General features: G+C 40.6%; 1 non-coding gene across 1 annotated transcript; it reads left to right on the forward strand.

The window, feature by feature from the left end:
- The first annotated feature begins 22,694 nt into the window (after positions 1–22,694).
- On the forward strand, positions 22,695–22,786 carry LOC132608416 (small nucleolar RNA SNORD24). Its single transcript, XR_009570340.1, has one exon. It is a non-coding gene; the product is annotated as a small nucleolar RNA SNORD24 (small nucleolar RNA).
- Positions 22,787–23,952: the final 1,166 nt, after the last annotated feature.

The raw sequence follows: 23,952 nt of genomic DNA on the forward strand, positions 1-23,952 counted from the left end.
GGCCCTAGGCCCTTTACGAATCGGTGTACCCTGTCGCCCATATCTGCCACCATGGCCGAAGCATACCTAGCCAAGGAGTTAAAGTGGAGGCTATACTCTAGGGCACTCATACTACCTTGCCTCAAATTTAAGAATTTATCGGCCCTTGCTCGCCGAACTTCTGGAGGCATATAGTCACGGAGGAAAGCATCAACAAACTCTTTCCATACCGGGGGAGGTGCATTTGCTCCCCGTGAAGCCATCCATACCGTATACCACTGGATCGAGACATCTCTCAATATATGACGCTAGCTCTACCGACTCGGTGTCTGAAGCATGTATCAACCGGAGAGTCCTTAGCATACCATCAATAAAGTCCTGGGGATCCTCCTCCGGCTTTGACCCAAAGAATTCCGGGGGGTTCAAGGTAATGAAATCATGGGCCGTTGCACTAACAGCCCTATCACCATACCCTGAACCTTGCCTCTGAGCCTGGGCCGCAACCAACTGGGTCAACAAATTAATGGCCTCTTTCACATCTTGGCCCGAAGTATCTGGTGGAGGAGCTGGAGGTGCTGGAGCAGGGGCTGAGGCTCCCTCACGCTCCTCAGTATTAGGCACTGTCTGGGAGGACTGAGATTGAGCCGCACTCTGCGACTCACCTTCCTCTACTACCGGTGGCGGTGCTTTCTTAGCCCGCTTCTCTGCCACCGTCTTGCCCTTTTGGGCTGCCGTAGCCTTTCCCTTTTTCGGCATCTCTGAAATACACAACACACGATTTAGGAGCAAGAATTTCCTACATCATAGCTCTATGGCACGATTCTTATGAAGAAAGAAGGCCATTTATTCCTAAAATATCCGCAGCTTCTTGTTTATAAGTATGGCGCGCAACACACCCATAACCAAGACTCTACTAGACACGACTCGTAGACACACCCTAGGACTGAACTGCTCTGATAGTACTTTTGTCACGACCCGACTTGGGGCCGCGACGAGCACCCGGTGCTAGCCCACCCGAGCACCCTCTTAGCTTACTCTTATACTTACATCTAGGTGAGCCACATAATTATACATACATTTCCATTCATTCGTCAACTAGTCCCAATTGGACAACGGTACATTTATATCACTATAGGCATCTATGCCACATCAATGTACGTGGCCAACGTGGCCGAAAAAATGATGTACAAAATATAGGCCGACAAGGCCGGACATTTCTAACCATATACACATGACTACGAGCCTCTAGGAAGAGTATAACATATCACATGAGCGGGACAGGACCCCGCTATGCCAATAATTATATACACAAAAGAATAAGTACCCAAAAGCTATGGCTCTGAAGGAAATGGAGCTCCGCTATGTAATCTCTGAATAAGCAGCTATGGATCAAGTTTGTCTCCCTGTGCACCTGCGGGCATGACGCAGCGTCCACAAACAAAAGGACGTCAGTACGAAGAATGTACTGAGTATGTAAAGCATGATTAACATCAATATAGAAGCATCATAGACAATATATGAAGTGGCATAGGAGGGAAGACAATAATATCATCGTCATGGCACTTACCTGCCTTTCATAGGAACTTTCCATTTCTCAGGCGCATTTCATAATAGTGCTCGTATTCGTATACATGCCCCTATTCGCATTCATATACATAGTCTTTTCACATTCATATTCATATTATATACATAGCCATACACTTATATACATACATAGCGTACCCGACCATAAGGTTCGGTGTTTCATACATACTTGGCCAACCAAGGCTCAATGTTATTTCTACCTGGCCCTACCAAGGCTTCACGGTTATCCGTACCATCTGCAGACGTGTGCGCGCGCTACGTAATCATATACATACATACATATATATATATATATATATACATATATATATATATATATACATATATATATTCTACCCGACATTATAAGCTCGGGGTGTCATTATAGCCCTTCATAGGCACATGTGAATATAATAGCCTGTAGGCACCTTTAGCATCATTACTATTATCATCGTCATCACTATCATCATCGTTTTCGCTACATCTCTATCTTATGCTTACTCGTCAATGGGGTGTGTAGTACATTCGTAGCACGTATCAAGGGTCGTGAGCTTATGAGCTCGGAGTGTCAATCACTTGAATACAACATACTCATATAGAGGATTTAAGAGTTTGGCCAAGGAACCATGCCTTATGAAAGAAGGGTTAGCCTTACATACCTTTTCGTCGGACTATTCTACACTTGCACGCTTGCTTCCAATGCTAGCGTCTATACCTTCATTAATATCATAACAATGGCCATTAGTCATTCACGTTATCCACATTATTTAGATTCCTTAATTTTCCTCTAATTCACCCATATTCATGGTCATAACATCCAACTTCGTCCATTCGTCTAAGGTGTCTAGTTCATGATCTTAGTACCATTTATAATGCCACTATTCATCATTCATGACCTACTTGACCATATTTTCTACAATCCATGTATTTCAACTCTTCAATACCTTAAACATCATGTAAAAATCATGAATCTTAGCTTAGAAGTTGTAGGAACAAGCTTTGGTTAATAATACTCCACTTTGAGCAAAACCCTAGTTTTTCTCCATTTGCACTTCTTGACTTGAATGGTATTTAATGGCTTTCTTACACTTGCTTCACTTTTTTATGTTGTTGGTGACTTATAATCCTTGAAAACTTATGAAATAAATGTAGAGAGGTGATTCTAGAGAGAAGTGGTGTAATGTAGAAATGAAATAAAACAAGTCCTGGTCCTCATATTTAATGAATTGAAATTATGTGCTGAGGTGTACAGTGGTCGCCCATGGAGGTTTACGGTCCGTATTCCAGTTTACGGAGCGTCCCTCGTGGTCGTCTTTAACCTTAAGCAGAACCAGAAACATTGGCTGCATGCATGGTGATTTACGACCATGGTTTATGGGTCGTAAATCACTTTACGGTCCGTCCACCAAGTCGTATTTTACCACTTCTCAACTGGGCAGAAAGTTGAAACCTTGCAGGGCAATTTACGATTGCCAGTTTACGGACCGTATTCCAGTTTACGGTCCGTATTTTGCACTTTACGACCACTGGGCAGTTTTGCCAACTTTCAACTTTTCACATCTCTTGACTCTTCATTCTAATCATTCTCGTCCATATACGCACATTGCTCATGAAACATTATACACTCGCACTCCTCGCACACATCACTAGTTCGTTTACTTGCGTACCAACGGGAAATTTTCCGAGGTGTAACAGAAATACATCTTGGTAGCTGTGGATTATGTGTCAAAATGGGTAGAAGCGGTGGCTTTACCTAATAATGAGGCCAAGAGTGTTATAGGGTTCCTTAAGAAGAACATATTTACTCGTTTTGGTACTCCGAGGGCGATAATCAGCGATGGTGGATCCTACTTTTGCAATAAAGTGTTCGCGGGACTGATGGAGAAATATGGTGTAAAGCATAGGGTGGCAATGCCTTATCACCCTCAGACAAGTGGACAGGTTGAAGTGTCCAATAGGGAGATCAAAAGTATTCTAGCAAAGACAGTGAATGCCAATACAACTAATTGGGCCCGCAAGCTCGATGATGCTCTATGGGCATACCGGACTGCTTTCACGACTCCAATTGGGACTTCACCCTTCAAGCTTGTATTCGGGAAAGCTTGTCACTTGCCGGTTGAACTTGAACACAAAGCTATGTGGGCACTGAAGAAGCTGAACATGGATTGGGAGGAAGCAACCAAGCTGCGGTTGTTCCAATTAAATGAGATGGATGAATTTCGGTACCAGGCGTATGAGAGTGCAGCCCTCTCTAAAGAAAGGATGAAGAAATACCATGACAAGAAGATTCTGAAGCGAGAGTTCTACAAGGGCGACTCTGTATTACTGTTTAACTTTCGGCTGAAGTTGCTACCGGGTAAGCTTAAATCCCGATGGTCTGGTCCGTTTGAGGTGGTAGGTGCCTCACCCCATGGCGCGGTTGAATTGAAGTCGGGAGATGGTACTCGGACATTTAAGGTGAATGGGTAGAGATTGAAGCACTACCACAGAATGGTTTCGGAGGAGAGGGTTGTTGATCGCTACAGGTTGAAACACCTCGGAACGAACAATGATCTGGTATACCAAAATAAGGAGTGATTGGTCACCACCGTCATGCCGCGACGTTAAATCAAGCAGTTCTTGGGAGGCAACCCAAGTGTAATGTTTATTTTTCTTTGTTGTTCTTCGTATATATAGGGTAATGGTTGTTTTGGTGCAGGGAAGTATGACAGAAAAATTTTGCTGAGATGTAGGTAAGTTCAGTTGTCAAACACTGTTCTGCAACATTGCAAAAGAAGCCTGAAATTTACGGACCGTATTTCACAATACGGCTCGTAACATAGGGCGTATTTAACAATGCTGTAAAACAGTGAGCACTGTAATGTAACATGCTGGTTTACGACCACGTACGACGGACCGTATTTCACAATACGGTCCGTAAACCTAAACGTAAACTAACATGAGACAATACAGTGTACTGCCCGCTATAACATCTCTAAATACGGGCCGTAAATCAATTTACGGACCGTATTTAGAACAATTTAAAAAAAAATATAACGCATCAATTTACATATAATGAGCGATTGAAACAAAAGGGCAGAGACCAGTCAAGATAATTCCCTCCATTAAAACAGCACCCCCACGATTTCCCTCCATTAATTCCCCCTCCATCTTCACGTTTTCCTCTTCACTTCTCTACACCCCATGATCTCCAATCCAAAACCCTTCATCTTCCATCGTCCTAAACCACCATAAATACTCAACTCACACCCACCAACTTACTCATCTCACCAAAAATCTCTGCCCTAGGGTTGAAATTGTTTGTGCTTCAAGCTGTGTTTCGCTTCAATTCCCTGTTGCCTGTGATCAGTTAGTTCTTCATCAAAAAGGTATGATTGGTTTTCCTTATTCTTCTACATCTGTGAGTTTGAATTTAGTGGTAAGTGTAATTAGGCTGGGTCTGTGAAATTAAGTGCTGATACCATGGTTAATGATCTTGTAGGGGATAAATATGTTTAATTCTTTCAAATTCTGGTGGGTCATTGTTAATTAAAACCAATTGGGTTGGAGGGCATTCCATATTTCAAAATTCAAAATTTGAAGTTTTGGTGTGCCCACCAATGGCTTGACTCTGCAGGAATTATGAAAATTGGTAGAATATGGGTGAAGTCTGAGTAACCTAAGCCCCGAACACAATGTGAAACCACGATGTGCAATGAAATTTTGAAATCGAAAAGTGTGTTTGTTTGTGGTGCGTAACACGACTTCACTTTACGGACCGTATTTCAATTTGTGGTTCGTATTTAAGCATGTATGAGTGAACAGATTGTTATCAAAAAGGAATCCCAGTTTACGTGCTGAGTTTACGGACCGTATTTCAGTTTATGGTCCGTATTTAAGCTTATAGAATGGGACAGAATGTTATCCACTACAGGAGCTCAGTTTACGATCGTACTTTACGGACCGTAAACCAGTTTACGGTCCGTATTTTGTGTTTATGACCACAGACAGCACATGTATTCTGTGCACAGTCATATATTCTTATCTTTGGTTGATTTTCCATGGTAACTAATATGTGGTGTCTTTTGCAGGAATGGGTCAGAAAAGAAAATCAACGAGAGTGGGGGCCCACAGCACGGGCAAGAAAAAGAGAGCGCGCTCGGATTCAAGGTTGATAGATGAACCTTCCACTTCGGAAGGGGAACAATCAGGATCCGAGTACGCCGAGGTTATGCTGCCACCAAAAGTCCGGGGGGCCCCCACCCAAGACACAATGGCAACCACATCATCCCTGCCCTCACCCATGACTCCAGCAAAGTCTGCGTCGGAAGCCTCCCAGTCTAAAGAGGGGGATTCTGACACGGAAGCATCAAGCAGAGGGGCTGCCACCCAGACTCCACCAGAGAGTGACTCAGCAGGGCCTAGAGAGGGCAGTGATCCGGTTGATGGTACGCCGCCTAAGGGTCGTAAGCTGGTCGTCAGGACCAAACAATTGGATGAAGAAAAGCTGCGGTTCTCGGTAAAGGGGTCAAAGGAATTGTATGACCAAGGGATGGCCGGGTCTGAGACTGGTGGGCAGCCGTCGAGGAAAATATTTGAAGAACGACGGCTGATTTTCGATGGTATTTTAGCTCACCCACAGCTGAATGATACCATCAAAGGATACAAATTAGATGCATTCACTCATGAGCCGGGAGAGTATGCTCCGCATATTGTGCGGGAGTTCTATGCATCCTATGGGGCCGTCTTGAGGTCAATGAAAAAGTCGAGTCTTGCCTGGCATCAGATCCCAATGCTGGAAAATGTGACGGTACGGAACTCCCTGGTTGATATCTCCTCCAAAGCCATCAACAGGGTCCTGTTTGGTGATGATTTTGTGGCTCCTACTGATCTGAGCCTGTTCTTAGACAAACGAGACAGGAAGGACAACCAATCAGTCAGGGAATGGACTGCAGCACTTATCACATCTGAGCCACATGAGCAAAAATGGACTAACGATGGGAAGGTCAAGATCACTAAAAGTTGTTTGTCCATAGAGGCCAAATTTTGGTGGACCTTGCTGCGATACAGGATCACTCCAACACAGGCAGATAATACCCTATCCAACAATCAGGCAGTCACTATTGCCTCCTTCATGTCAAGGTACCCGATGGATATTGGGGAACTAATAGCTGAGGAGCTGCATGTCTTGGCACACAAGCCCAACTAGAACATGATATTTTCGTACCTTATCATGGCATTGTGTCGACTGGCAAGGATAATTCCGCTTCCAGATTGGGACGGTACCATTACAGCTGCACATGTAGGGGATTGGAGGAAAAACAAGTCGGTAAGCAAAAAGGACCGGGAGGCAGATCAGTCCGGTGATGACGACGACACTCAGCTAGAGTTGAGTCCGAGCCGTGCTTATGGGATTGATCCAGTAGGGTCCGAGTTTGCTACTGCTACTACTGGGCCTGAGGTTCCCACGACAGGTGTTTCGGATACTGTCCATGCACAGGATACCGCAGCCACACTTGGTATTTCTGAGGCAAGACCTCCACCACCACTTCCGGCCACACAGGATCCTCCTTCGAGGTCCGCCACTGCTGCTGCGACAGCCGAACCTGCTGATCCAGAGCAGGGGTTGCTACACTTCAACTCAGCTAACTATAGCCAGATTGCAATCAAAGCGGTGCTGACCAAAAGGCAAGTCGCCAAAATCTTGCAACAATTCAGGCCGAAGGTGGTGAAAATAGTGCAGCAGCTGGTTACTGAGGCAACCACAGAGATCCGTGCAGATTTTGAGAAAAAGCACGAGGTGTATCAAGCTAGACTTGACAGCTTTGAGGCGAGATTGTTGACTCGAGAGCAGACCGCACCCGGTGGGGAGTCTGGTTCTCTGAGGAGTGAGTTGGAGAAGCTGAAAAATGAGCTTGAAACACTCAAGGGGCACAGGATGATAGCCGCACCAGCCCAAGCCCCACGGCCCATTCTGCCTACTACGTTTAAGGTGCTGGATTTGCTTGATTCTGAGGAGGAGACGGAGGATGCCGAACCCTCTGTCCGCGGTACTGGAAAGAGGGTCCTTGAGTCATCTGAGGACCCGGATGAGTTGGCCATGAGATTAAGGAAGACTGAAAAGAAGGACTTGCAGCAGGCAATCCTTCAGTCATTAGTTGAGCTGCAGCGCCAACCAGGAGAGTCCTCGAGTCACCTACCGGATGCGGCGAGTCAGCCATGAGATGTTCACAACATCCAGGTACCATTTTCTTGCTCCCTTGTTCTTATACTTGAAGCACTGAGACAGTGCTTGATTTTTAGTTGGGGGTGGGACCAATTGATAGTAGAGTAGTGTAAATATGTGTTTAGGAACCCCCTCGGCTTTTCTTTGCCAGAGTTCTTTTCCTGAGGGGGGTTTTTATTCTGTTGAAACTGGCATGTTTAGGATATTGCTTAGGTTGAATAGAATAATTTTGACTTACTTGGTGTTACTTTGTAACTGATGGCATGTGTTGTGGTTTGTTGAGAATTTTTGGACCCCTCAGAAGTTTCGGAAAAATGCATACTTAGAACAGTTATTGTCTGACATGATTGATTCTTTATATGACACTGTGATTATTGGGGTGTTGTGTGTGATGAATGACTACTTAGGAGGTCACAAGTGTAAAAATGATTGTTCTTATGCCGATGTGTGTGTGAGTTGTTAGTTTAATTCTGTTTACGCATGTATAATCTAGAACTTTCCTGGTTGGTCTTGTTTGAAATCCGAACGTTAGTTTGGTTGTGAAATGATCTTAGGCTTTCTTTGTGTTAATAAGTCACTTTGCCTAAATAAGCCTCACCAAAAGCTGAAAATATCACTAGTTTTCCCTTTTTTGAGCCTTTTGACCTTTTTCTTGGCTAGCCAATTATGAAACCTTACCCTTTGTGCAAATAATCCATCTTCGCACCCGTTCCCTCCTTGATGCTACTAGTTAGAAGAGGCAAAATGCCTAAGTTGGGGGTGAATTAAATGTGGAGTAGATGTTAAAAACATGAGTTGGGGGTGGTGGAGTTTGCTAGTGGATATTCGATGTGGTAATTGCGTATATATATATATATAAAGATTTGTAACTTGGTTAGGAGTAAAACCACATCGAGGTCGAAAACTTTAAAGGAAATAAAGGGGTTGGAAAGAAAATAGGCGAATAAAGGTGAAGAGATGTTGTAGTATCAAGGAGGGTGAGTCACTAATATCCGAAAAAGTATCCTACCCGCCCCTAAGCCTACATTACAAGCCGAAACAAGTCCTAATATGATCACAACTGAACGAGCCTAGGATGAGAACATAGAAAATAAGGGCAAGCCTATGGTATTTGCATGTGTAAATATGAATTCTTTGTGAGTGTTGAGTGTTTTTCTCTTCTCTTTCATCTTCGTCCCATTCTTGTCATATATATGTCTGTTGGGACATTCTTTGGTCTATGTGAGGGCATAAGGATGAGAATTAAACAAAATAACGTGACCGCCGAAAGTAGCGTTTGTGTGCATGATAATATGTTCGATAATATAATGTCTTGTATTGAAGCTTCATGGTTAGTCATAACGTTCTTAAGTTGTGTAATATTGCTTTACAATAGACAGATGCGGTTGTCATTTGAAGGGAAACATGCATGCCAGAAGTTCCGAGTCAAAACCGATGTAGACATTGTTATTCTGTGATATCTAGGTGTTAGATTGAGTCGTTGCGTGGTATGGCCTGCTTGAGGACAAGCAAATACTTTAAGTTGGGGGTGTTGATGTGGGGTGATTTTACGCCACAATCGATGCTTTTTGACTCTAAGTTTTACTTGTTTTTAAGCAAGCCTATGTGATTTTACGTGGTTTTTAGTGTTTTTCAGGTAAAGGAACAGATTCGGCACAATCACAGTTGAAGTGCAGAACCAGGTCGTAAATTGAAGTTTACGGCCCGTATTGTAGAATACGGGCCGTATTCCATGGTCGTGTTAAAGGATCCTAGAAACAGAAAGTCTAGCTGAGAAGATGGTGATTTACGAGCTGAGTTTACGGACCGTATTTTAGTTTACGGTCCGTATTCCATCTCGTATTTAGTCATTCAAGCATCTGGCAGAAAGTCTAAGATTAGCAAAGTGAAAGACGACCAAGAAGTTTACGGACCGTAAACCACTTTACGGTCCGTATTTTGGAAGGTTAAGTTGCACACAACTGAGAGAACGACGTGGGTGTAAACCATTTTTACGGTCCGTAAAGTGATTTACGGACCGTATTTCATCATGACGGGACTGAAGTGCAAAATCTGTAACTTATGTATTTTCAAAACATATAAATAGTCATTGTAGGGTTTTAATAGATATCATTCATTATATTTTTGTCTCTTGACTTAGAATATTAAATTCTCTCTAGTTTTTGAAGATTCAAACATCAATTCAAGTATTACCAATTCCTTTTTCATTCCAAAGTAAGCAATTATGAATTCTTCAACTTCTTATTTCTTGTTCTTTGTCATGAGTAGCTAAATTCCCTTACTAGGGTTGTGAACCCAATGATGGGTGTTTGGTGATTGGGTTTGTGATTGATATACAAATAATGGATTATTAGGGTTTAATTATTCTTCATTCTTCATTCATAATTAATGGTTGCAAACATTGATTAAAGCCATAAACCCTAATTTATTTGGGAAAATAACTAGGGTTGGTAAGAATAATTAACAAGAACTCAAAGCTTTAAACTTTGTTTAATAAATTCACTTAGGAATAAGAAGAATTTACTTGGCATGATTAATCGTTCGTCATTATCACTTTCTTATATTTGGGAAAATGATAGAAAGATATAATCTTTATTTATTGGGAAATAGTAGAGATTCACATAGAGATTAAGTGCATTCATATAATGATCCATTATAAGTATATCAAGACCAATACCCATGATCATACACCCTATCTAGCGGGGACACAACCTTAGTTTCTTTTACCATAAATTTCCACCAAAGCAATATTTTAGCAATTAGTCATAGAAACAACCAACTTTTACACAAATTATCGGATTAAGACATTAGACCTAGAACCTAGCATCTACGACTTTAGTAACCTTTTCACACCATATTCCCTGTGGGATTCGACCCCAACCTCGTTGGGTTACTATATTTGACAACGTCCGCGTTATACCATTAATAGGTGTAATTTGAGCGTATCAATTATGATCAAAGTGTTCATTGATCCCACACTTGTTAGATTGCTCTTGATTGTGACAATTTGGTTAGATAATGACTATTAGGACCTGTTTGAATTGACCTCTGAGTGGAATTTGTTTGAATAAGAATATACTTGGGTGGTTTGAAGGGTCTTTGACACTGTTAAATAAATTAAACTCAGGGCAGTCCTGAGATGGTCTTTATCTTGTCCAATATGGTCAACCAATTAGTAAAATAGATTTGTTAAGTGGTGATGTTAGTTATACTTGCTTTAACTTATTAATGAGATGCTAAATCCTGAAAAATGGTATTAAGAAAGAACTTTAAGGATTGGCAGGTTAGTATAAAACATATATGTGTGTGAGTCTGTCCTGTTTTACCATGTGTGGAAGTATCTATGTGTGGGATATGTGTAGAAAAATCATCTTTCCAAGACTGATCACGTAACATTTGATAATTAAGAAGATAAGAGAAAAAGGGGAATAAAGGAAAATCTTGGTACAAGTCTATCTAGATTTTCTTTGTGAAGCTGCTTGGTACTGCTTTTGGATGTTGTGGTTTGTGTTTCTTTAAATGAACAAGTAACTAGGGCCAAGAAGAAGGCTAAGGGTATTGTTTAAGACTTGGTAAAGTTAAAGCATTTGGGATTTGAGTCTGCCTTATTCTTCATGTGTGAGTTAGTCCTAAAAGAAGGACATCTATGCTCTAAGATGCTGTGTGGTATAAAAAGGATAAAGTCATTTCATAGAGTAGACTTTGGATTGAGATTGCCTTTGAACACCGGTACATGTCATTTTCCTTTAAATACTTATGTTGGGTCTATTTTAGTGATCATGCTTGTAACTTGGCCACAAAATCTTTATAGTTTGGATATAATTTAATGAGTCAACTGTGGCAGTTTTGTGATAATGTTAGGTTGTTCTAAACCCTCCTATGGCCCTTAGTGTTGTCACTGGGGTATGAGGATGAGGTCATGTGTCACGACCCAACCGGAGGGCCATGACGGCCACCCGGCGCTAACCCATCCGGGCACCTCTTATCGTATTCCCATATTCACATCTAGGTGAGCCACATGGATTTCTCATAATTTACATGCACTAATAGTACTACTCTCATTGGGCAACAACACATTTATATCATCATCGACAACAATGCCCACATCTATATACACAAGCTGACTAGGCTATCAAAATAATACACAAACTATGAGCCGACAAGGCTGCAAGACATCTAACCATACACAACTGTCTATGAGCCTCTAAGAAGAGTATGTAAAATCATATAGGCGGGACAGGACCCCACCTTGCCCATATGTATGTACACAAAAGAATAATACCAAAAGCTATAGCTCCAGATGAAATGGAGCTCCTCTATGCAGTCCGTGAGCAAGAAATCTATGGATCAAGCCTGTCTTCCTGTCCACCTGCGGCCATGACGCAGTGTCCATAAACAAAAGGACGTCAGTACGAATAATGTACTGAGTATGTGAAGCATAATCAACATCATAGCGGAAGAATAAGAGACAACATAAGAAATAGTATAAGAAATAGCATAGGATGGGAGGATCAGGAGGTAATAAAGCCATTTGTACCTCTAGTGGCCTTCATCATATTTACTTACTTGTTTTTCGTAGGGACCTCCCATTTCTAAGTCTTACTCATGCATATATACATACATACACATATTCATATTCATATTTATACCGTACCCCAATACAAAAGTTCGGTGATTCGCATACCCGGCCATGACAAGGCTCGGTGATTATACATACCTGGCCCCACCAAGGCTCAATGTTATCCGTACCCAACTACAGTGGTGTGCGCGCGATAGGTATCGTACCCGGCCATATAAGCTCGGTGTTACATAATAGTCATACATACTCAGACACGTGTAAGTAAAAGTCCATAAGTATAATCAACATCATTACTATCATCGTTCTCGTTACATATATCCTTAGAGGATCAACTGTCATATAAAGGTGGTACTGGTAACGTGCAAGTACCGAGAATCATGAGCTTTGGAAATCTTAGAGATAGAGTCATTTAGAAGACAATATGGAATTCCTGAAAGGATATATATAGCAAAGGAACCATGCCTTAATGAAAGAAGGGTTATCCTTACATACCTCTTTGTCTTCTTAGCTATTTAATGTTCACCATCGAAGCCTGAATAGTCTACATTTAGAAGGATTCATACCATAGTTAATCCTTAATGATACTCTTAAACCTAAACTAAGATAATTCACGATTTAATGAAAATTGGGCAGCATTTCCCCTATTCCATCGACTCCCACTATACTACAATACAACTCCCAAACATCCACAATAACATTCACAATATCACAATCAAGTACTCACATTACATTAAGCCTTCAATATTAACTCTCATATTCAACTCATACTAGCAACTTCATACCAACTTTTGAACATTTTCATACAACGCTTCCTCATCACCATTATTACCTTCCATAACAAGATTATATCCATATCATACTAAGAATCATGACTCAAGTTAGCTTACTACTCACAAACATCATAAAATCTACATTTATACTTCATTTTCTACTTCCTTCTTCTACCCAAGTTTTACTACAACCAAGCATTCTTAATAACATTAAATAAGCATGGAAACTAACCTTTTTATCCCATACGAAAAAGCATTGGAGCAGCTATCAAATTTTGCAAAAAACCCTAGCTACAATGCCCAAGTATTTCTTGAAATCTACTAACCCCAGGAAGCCTTCTAACACATGAACACTTTGATTCTTACTATTTGATCTTTGTAATCTCTTGGGTTTGAGTGAAAAATGTTGGGAAGAGGGTTTTGGTGCCTTGGAGAGCTTGGAAGAAATGTGGGAAATGAAAACAAAGTTAGGGTCGTCCACGTTTATAAAAAGTAAATTCTGACCCAACCCGATTATACGGCCAATTATACGGGCCGTATAATTTACACGGTCCGTATAATCAAACCGTATAATATCACTAGGTTTCACCCTGGAAGCAATTTATGGACCATTATATGGGCCGTATAATTTATATGGTCCGTACAAATGGCCGTACAACTGGGAATTTCCGAATTGCATTCTTGTCGACTAGTTTGACTTGCAATCCTCGTGGAACCTTCTTGGCACTTATATAACACTTCATTAACAATAAATAGGCCTTATAGCAGCCCCTCAAGATATTTCTAAACAAATATTAGCTCAATTATAGTGGAAACCTTTCGAACATGACTTACAGTTCACTTCCTTCAACAAGCTAAACATCACATTTTCGTATGACTCGAAATCTTTCAGTATGCAACTTAATATATCTAATACTTCCCTTAATCTCATAAGGATTTCATAATCACCTTAAACTCACACTAGCCTATCCACAAGACAACACATCCGAAATTTCTGAGGTGTAACATTCTCCCCCCTTTAGGAACATTCGTCCTCAAATGTTAGGTTCTTGGGGATTCTATAAATTTTTTGCCACAGTTTCCCCTATAATATGGCACTACCATCCTGCAATAGCAACCCAAAATAAATTTCCTCACAGGGCTACAACAACAACATCAATAACCATGACCACACACGACCAGGAAAACATCAGGGAAAACACTACATACCTGAGGATAATGGCATCTCTGCCTGAGTTTCCTCTGAAGGTGAAAATAAACGCGGGTACCTGAACTTCATGTTTTCTTCGGCTTCCCAAGTCATTTCCTCTCTATTATTATTCTTCCATAAAACTTTAACTGAAGCTACCTCTTTGGTTCTGATCTTCTGTACTTGCCTATCTAAAATGGCAATGGAGACTTCTTCATAAGATAATTGTGTAGTAACTTGGACATCATCTATTGGCACAATTCTAGAAGGATCTCCAATGCACTTACGAAGCATCGATACATGGAAAACTGGGTGAACTGACTCCAAATCAGGAAGTAGATCTAATTCGTAAGCCACTTTGCCTACCTTGCATATAATCTCATAAGGTCCAATGTACCAGGGGCTAAACTTGCCCTTCTTACCAAATCTCATGACGCCCTTCATTGGCGACACCTTAGAAAATACCCAATATTTCACTTCGAACTCTAAGTCCCTTCGACGATTATCTGCATAGGACTTCTCACGAATCCGAGCTGCTAATGATCGGTCCTGTATAAGCTTGACTTTCTCTATAGCTTGCTGGACCAAGTCTGGCCCTATCAATTTAGTCTCTCCTACTTCGAACCACCCAATCGGAGATCTACACTTGCGCCCATATAAGGACTCATACGGTGCCATTTGGATGCTAGAATGATAACTATTGTTATAAGCAAATTCAATAAGTGGTAAGTGATCGTCCCAACCACCTCCAAAATCAAATATACGTGCCTGTAGCATATCCTCAAGGGTTTGAATGGTACGTTCCGCTTGTCCATCAGTCTGCGGGTGAAATGCCGTGCTAAGACTCACCTGAGTCCCCAAACTTTCTTGGAAAGATTTCAAAAAATTTGCTGTAAACTGAGTCCCGCTATCGGAGATAATAGACATTGGAACACCGTGAATTCGCACTATCTCTTTAACATAAACCTTTGCATAATCTTCTGCTACATATGTGGTTCTGACCGGTAAGAAATGAGCTGACTTCGTGAGTCTATCCACAATTACCCATATAGAATCATACTTACATTGAGAACGGGGTAACCCTGTAATGAAGTCCATGTTAATTACTTCTCATTTCCAAGTTGGAATTTCTATTGCTTGCAACAATCCGCCTGGCTTTTGGTGCTCAATTTCACTTGCTGACAGTTAGGACATTGAGCTACGAATTTCGCTACATCTTTATTCATCCCATTCCACCAATATATGGATTTAAGATCATGATACATCCTAGTCGCTCTGAGGTGAACGGAATAACAGGAACAATGGGCTTCTTGCAATATTTGGTGGCGCAATCCCGCCACATTAGGAACACATAACCTGCCTCGTCATCGGAGAACTCCATCTCCAGAAATCTCAAAGGATGACTTCTCCTTCTGAGGGAGTGTATTTCTGTAACTAACTAGCACGGGATCTTCGTATTGATGCTCTTTCACTCCAACTACCAGTGATGAGACCGCTGATATTTGAATGGTAGCTCCCGTACTGCCTGAGTCCACTACTCGAACTCCTAGGCTAGCTAACTGTTGGAGCTCACGAGCTATCTCTCTTTTCTCTTGCTGAACATCGCATAAACTTCCTATGGATCTACGGCTAAGAGCATCAGCCACAATATTATCTTTCCCGGGATGATATAGGATGTTAACATCGTAATCTTTCAACAATTCCAACCATCGTCGTTGTCGTAAATTCAGTTCTTTCAGCTTGAAGATATACTAAAGGCTCTTATAATCTGTATAAATATCAGCGTGGAAGCCGTACAAATAATATCTCCACATCTTCAACGCATGAATTACTGCAGCCAATTCAAGATCATAGGTCGGATAATTTTTCTCATGTTTCCGTAACTGCCTCGAAGCATACACAATCACCTTACCATTTTGCATCAACACACAGCCTAGCCCGACGCCTAAAGCATCACAATAGACAATATAACCTTCCGATCCCTCTGGAAGTGTCAGGACTGAGGCAGAAGTTAATCTATCCTTTAGCTCTTGGAAACTACGTTTGTAAGCATCTATCCATTGAAATTTAGCTAATTTCTGGGTTAACTTCATGAGCGGTACAGAAATAGAAGAAAAGCCTTCTACAAATCTCCTGTAATAACCTGCTATGCCCAGAAAACTACGAACTTCCGTTGGGGTTGTGGGCCTTGGCCATGTCTTCATGGTCTCCATATTTTAGGTATCTACCCGAATGCCATCGGCTGAAATACTATGCCCTAAAAAGGTTACTGAGTTCAACCAAAAATCACACTGAAAATTTGGCAAATAACACTCGAGTTTGAAGAACTTTAAGAACAGTACGCAAATGATCCGCGTGTTCTGCCTCAGACCTAGAATATACCTGGATATCATCGATGAACACAATCACAAATAAATCCAGGAAGGGCTTGAACACATTGTTCATCAAATCCATAAATACTGTCGGCGCATTAGTTAGCCCAAATGACATTACCCGGAACTCAAAATGGCCATATCTTGTTCTGAAGGCTGTCTTAGGAATATCTTTCTCCCTAACTCGCACTTGATGATATCCGGATCTCAAGTCTATCTTTGAAAACTATTTGTCACCTTGTAATTGATCAAATAAGTCATCAATCCTTGGGAGTGGATATTTGTTCTTGATCGTTACTTTATTCAGTTGCCGATAGTCGATGCACATTCGCAGGGAGGCATCTTTATTTCGCACAAACAACACGGTTGCTCCCCACAGGGAAGAACTAGGCCTAATAAAGCCTTTCTCAAGCAAGTCCTTCAATTGCTCCTTCAACTCTGCGGGAGCCATTTTGTTACACCTCGAAAAACTTTTATGTCGTCATATGATAGATAGACTAATGCAGGATGAGACGAATACGATGTTTCTATAAGTTAGAAAGGTTATTTAACGATCCTAGTTAATAATTCAAAGAGTACTAACAGTGAAATATGACGGGACAGGGCCCCTGTCACGACCCAACTAGGGGCCGCGACGGGTACCCGAAGCTAGCTACCGAGCACTGCTCGCTCTACTACTTATCTTACTTATTTAATGCTCTTTTGCAAATTTTATACATGAAGGTATAATAAAACATATTTTGTATAGAAACGTAAATGCTTTATATTCATTTGCCTCTCGGCCATCAAAAATAAATAAAAATATATATATATATGTATACGTGATAACATCTTGTGAGACCATCTAACCCACACTGCGTATCTACGGGCCTCTACTGACATACTGCATATATATAGACGGAACAAGACTACGTCCTGCCCAAAATATGCATATGTACCAAAAGAATGACCATAAGCACCTCCGAACAATGGAGTGCTCTCTATCAGCTGACAGCTACTGAGGATCTGGGCCAAGCTCACCTCCCTGTCTACCTGTGGGCATGAACACAGCGTCCAAAGAAAACAGACGTCAGTACGAATATTGTACTGAGTATGAGAGGCATAATCAATGAAGAAAGACATCAATAATATAATGAGAACATCAATATGAAACATCTGGATCTGAATGACAATCATAAGGGAAGTAATGCATGTTGTCTTACTCATACTCATCATCAGGTCATATATGCATAATATGCAAGCTGCCCGTCCATGTCGGAACGGTGTAATAATCAATAACATTAGCCCGCGTCCAGGCCTCCCGCATCCGGGGTACCATCTCATGCTGCCCACTAGTGGTGTCTACCCATGCCAAAAGGTCATGGTGTATCCGTATAGCTGCCCGCCTTGGCGGTGACTGCCCGGCCAACTAGGCACGGTGTGAAATGCTCATGTCATGCTTATCATAAAATACTTATAGTAATATGCTTATATTATCATAGTACGTGCATAAGGCTCAAGATCAGATTTACTCTATCGGGGTGACGTAAGTTCGTGATCCCCCGATCCCATTATGGAGCAATTACCGACATTCTGCCTCACCTTGAAGGAACTAGCACATAAGGTGAGTGTAGGCAATAAATAACATCATCATACCGTATCTCTTATCTTATATAGACATTTATGAATATAGGCTTTTAACTTTCCAGAAAATGGGAACTCATGAAGAGGATAAAGAGTTTACACTATAGGATTCATGCCATTAGAAGGAAAGGACTAGCCTCACATACCTTGGTCATTTAACTAAGATATCTCTCACTTGTTCTCCTTCGATATCACGTCGCTACCTTCATGAGAGAATTCGAATTAACATTAGTTAATTCACTACAAGAACGCATCGTTAATTCTAGGAAAAATTGGGCAGCACTTCCTTTGTTTATACTAATTTTCCCATGTTCTATATCAACTCCCAACATTCACAATACTACTCACAATCAACAATCATCATTTATATATATTTAGGAAAATCCACCATTTTCCTCCAATTTTCCCATATTTCTCCTTATAACTCATCTTTGTGTTTTCACGCATTTAATACTTGTTTCATGATATAAACATCATTATAACGTATTCATAATCAGAACTCTTCAACTTTCATGATTCAATTCCACTATCATTCAATTTTGTCACTATTCACTCAGTAATGACCCACTTTCTATGTTCTTCTACATTTCAAGTATCTAAGCCTTCCAATACCTTAAGCAACATGTAGTGATCATGAAACTTACCTTGGATTGTGGTTGAACAAGTCTTGACTTGAAATACTTCACTTAGACAAAACCCTAGTTCCACCTTCTTTGGAATTCCTTGACTTAGATGAACTATGAGGAGTTTCACACTCTTGATTTCATGAATTTGGGTGTTATTAATCTAGATTTTCACTTGAATTCTTGGTTTGGAAGTGTTTGGAAGTTTCTAGAGAGAGATTGGGCCGTGTAGTGAGAAGGAGAAATAATAAAAATGAACTTGGATCATATTTTTATAAATACAAAACCAGTCCCGATGCCATTATACGGTGCGTATAATTGACCGTAAAACGGACTCAGTGATCACCCCTTTCTGTGTCAACTTGACGGTTCATTTGACGGGCCGTATAATTTTATACGGTGCGTATAATCTACCGTAAAACCCACTTTTCTTCAACTTCTTTCTGTGACACTTTAACGGTTCATTATACGGTCCGTATAACCTACCGTATAATTCGCCATTTCACCGAGTCTTATTATGTCACTTTGTTTAATCTCTGATCCTTACGGGACCTTCTTAACAATTGTTCAACACCTCGATACCAATCAAATGAAATTTACCACTCATCTCCACAACATCGTATACACTATATCTTTGTTAGCCTATTCACTGTACGCTTAACAGGAAAATTTTCGGGGTGTAACATTCTTCCCCCCTTTTTGGAACATTCATCCTCGAATGTTAAACACTCGGGATTCTATAAAAATTTCGCCAGAGTTTCCCCTGTAATCTGGAACTACTGACCTGTCACAGCAACCTATAATATCATCGCCTCCAGGGCTACATCACAATATCAACACATCTATGGCCACATACGACCAAAAACATAAAAATAAAGCATACATACCTTATATCGTCGACGTTTCATCTTGAATCTCTTCCGGGGATTGAAACAAATGGGGGTACATGGATCTCATCTTCTCCTCTGCTTCCCAAGTCATTTCTTCCCGGTTGTTGTTCCGCCATAGAACTTTGACTGAAGCAACCTCTTTACTCCGAAGCCTTCACACTTGCCTATTTAGAATAGCATTAAGCACTTTTTCGTATGTTAGCTTCTCTGTCACTTGCACATCCTCTACCGGAACTATTCTTGTTGGGTCTCCAATGCACTTCCGGAGCATCGAAACATGGACTACTAGATGGAACGATTCAAGCTCCGAAGGTAGTTTCAATTCATAAGCTGCCTGACCCACCTTATTAATGATTTCATAGGGTCCGATGTATCTAGGGCTTAACTTCCCTTTCTTGCCAAATCTCATCACCCCCTTCATCGGTGACACTTTCAGGAACACCCAATCACCAACTTGAAATTCCAGGTCTCGTTGGCGATTGTCTGCATAAGACTTGTGGCGGCTTTGGGCTGTTAGCAATCGATCTCGGATCACCTTAACTTTTTCTACCGCTTGCTGGATCAATTTGGGGCCTATCAATTGTGCTTCTCCTGTTTCAAACCATTCAACTGGAGATCTACATTTCCTTCCATATAAGGCCTCGTATGGAGCCATTTGAATGCTGGAATGATAGCTATTGTTATACGCAAACTCAATTAGCGATAAGTGATCATCCCAACTTCCACCAAAATCTAGCACACATGCTCGCAGCATATCCTCTAAGGTCTGAATAGTGCGCTCGGCTTGTCCATCAGTCTGCGGGTGAAATGCCGTGCTAAGCTTTACTTGAGTGCCTAGACCTTCTTGAAAAGACTTCCAAAACATGGCTGTAAACTGTGCCCCTCTATCTGTGATAATGGCCAAAGGAATTCCATGAAGTCACACAATTTCCTTGAGATATAACCTCGCATAATCTTCAGCTGAGTAGGTAGTCCTAACTGGGAGAAAATGGGCTGCTTTTGTCAATCTATCCACGATCACCCATATAGAATCATACTTCCCTCGTGAACGGGTTAATCCCACAACAAAATCCATGTTAATGATTTCCCATTTCCACGTAGGAATTTCCATTGCTTGCAATAAACCTCCTGGCTTTTGATGCTCGGCCTTTACTTGCTGGAAATTCGGACATTGTGCCACAAATTCTGCTATGTCTCGCTTCATGCCATCCCACCAATATATCAATTTAAGATCATGGTACATCTTGGTTGCACCTGGATGAATAGAATACCGGGAATAATGTGCTTCCTCTAAAATCCGTTAGTGCAAATATTCCACATCCGGTACACATAGCCTGTCCCGATGTCTAAGAATCCCATCTATGGAAATTTTCAAATGGAGACTTTTCCTTTTCATGAGATAGATCTCGGTAGCGGCTTAACTGGGAATCTTCATATTGTCGTTCCTTCACTTCTATATTCAAAGATGAAACTGTGGGGTCATTGATGCTAATCCCTGCATCACCCGAATCCATTACACTTACTCCGAGATTTACTAGTCGATGGAGCTCACAAGCCATTTCTTGCTTCTCTGAAGGAACTCCACGTAAACTACCTATTGATCGACGGCTAAGTGCATCTGCTACTACATTTGCCTTTCCGGGGTGGTATAAAATATTCACATCGTAAGTGTTGACACCTAATTTTGGCTCGACGTGCTTAAAAGTAACGTTTCGGGGGCCCCTGATTCGTTAAAGAGCACGAAATACATTTTTTACACATTTTTACACTTTTTCAACAATTTATTGATGATTATCCTTATTTTAGGAATTTTCTCAATTTATTGTCACTTTTTCAAGAATCATTATTTTGCACATGTACAGCGTAATACTACCATTTTTTGTGAAATTAATTATTGTTTCTCAATTTCATAGCAATACATTTTCATATCATAGACATTAATGTTTATATTTTATACTTGCGTTATTATTTATACAGGTATTAATTAACTATATTTTAGTACAGTCTAACAGTGCACAGAAAATCGGAGTAATTAATTTTTTAACGCAGAGTAAAATCGGATCAAGCCAAGGTTTCATCATTTTTTTTAAAAAAGGGATTAAGGTAAGCATTGAGGAGACAAAAGGGTGCAATCTTCTATTCTTTGGACAAAACAGGGGCCATTTTGCATTATAAGAAAAGGGAGGGGGTATTCATCTTCTACATATATTTACACAATCACACACTTACACAGGAGATATTTTTTTTTTCAGATTCTGTTTTCCTTCTTCTCTCCCCTAAACCCTAAACATTTTCTTTCTCCCCCACTTTTCTCTTAGTCGCCGTCGCCATCGGAGATCCGGCGACGCACCCCAAACAACCCCTGCACCTCCTTTTTTGTCTCCCTCTACTCCCTCCGCCAGCCTCCTCCTCTTTCCTTTCTTTTTTTTTCTCCTTCACCGACGAGCAGCCAGCAACAGCCACCACCCACCAGTCGCTGCTCCCGTCCCCTTTCCCTTGTTCTTCAAGCTTCAGAAAATGAAAACAAAACCAACTAGTAGCCCTTTCATCTTCTTCACAACTCCGGTGGACCCAGCAGCCAGCAGCCACCACGCCACCAAACCACAAACCCGCTGCCCCACAACTTCATCTTCCTCCATCTACCACCACCATCGTCGCTCCGCCCCTCACCGTAAAACCACAACACCAACGACACCACAACCCTCTACTCCCTCTCCTTACTTCTCAAAAAACAGTCGCCCCCTACCGCCCTTCCACTATCTTCTCCGGTGACGAGCTCGCCGGAGTTCTAGACCAACACCACCAGCCCTTTGCTCCCTCCGTTCTCATCACCAAAAGCCTCCACTACGACACACCCTTATGCCCTCATTTTATTTTTCTCCGTCACAGGCCCAACGCCACCACCAGTGATGTAAGGATATATTTGCTACTCTTGATGGGACTTTATCAAATTTCTATCTAATGATTATTTATCCACCAAGATCTCTGAGGCCTTATTTTTAAATTGTTTTCTTTTTAAAATATAAGGTTATATTGTTAGTGTGGCCCCATTTATGGGGCAAGTGCTTTCAAATTCTGACGAATTTTTGCCCAAGAAATAGTTAGTACTTATAAGTAAATATGATACATGCTTCGTCTCTTTCAATTTAGGTGTTTTAAATGTATACTATATCAAGTATCTTTTATTTTTATTTTGAACAGATTTAATAAGAAATTAGGACTCTAATCCGTAAAATGGTTAATGTAAAAGCTACATAGATAGTAAATAGTTCATTCTAATTTTTTTTTATTCGCATATTACTCATGAGTTACAAGGGAATTGATTACACTCTAAGTTCTAGTGTGAAAATTACAAATACTTGCCTTGATTCTTGTATCCTATACTCTTAATTTAGTACTACAACAGTAACATATCAACATAGTACACTCTTTACCTAGTATTATATGAATAATTATGAATAATTATGCTCTGCATCAGAATCCGACAAACACTTAAAAGAGTGTCTTTGTACTGCAGCTACAATTAATCGAATAGTTATTGGACGATGAAGAAATTTCCGTCGATTTCCAAGGTCTTCCATGTACAAAGACGGATTTTTATTTTAAGTTTATTTATTATTTTTTTAATTCATCTGATAATTATTTATTTTCTTACTAACATTTTTTATTAAGTCTCATGCAGGTATCTAAAGTTATTTTTTGGAAGATGACACTCAAAGAAGTTCAAATAGCTTCTTAAATTCTTTGTTTATATATATATATATATATATATATATTTTTTTTTTACATTCTTAAATTATGCAAGCATAAAATATAGTGAAACTTTACTTTTTAGGGTGTAGGCTAGTGGTATTTATTTATGATCTGCTTAGGTGATTTAAATTTTATGTGTTTTAGATAAATTAATATTAGACAGTTATTATTTTTGTAGTTAATATTCTGATAGTTATCATGTTTCGCTAGAGTTTTAATTCAATAGCTTAGCATACTTAAGTGAATAAATAGGGCGATTTGCCTCAATACTTAGGCTTTAGAATATACTCTCATAGTTAATTGATTAGGTGTACACACTTAGCTAGTTAAATTAGTTAACTCACTTCGAGTGCAAAATAATTTCATGCCCATTTTTTACACCTTTGTCACATACTCAAGCTTCTAA

This window comes from Lycium barbarum, chromosome 8 (assembly GCF_019175385.1).
Source record: "Lycium barbarum isolate Lr01 chromosome 8, ASM1917538v2, whole genome shotgun sequence".
Classification (NCBI taxonomy): Eukaryota; Viridiplantae; Streptophyta; class Magnoliopsida; order Solanales; family Solanaceae; genus Lycium; species Lycium barbarum.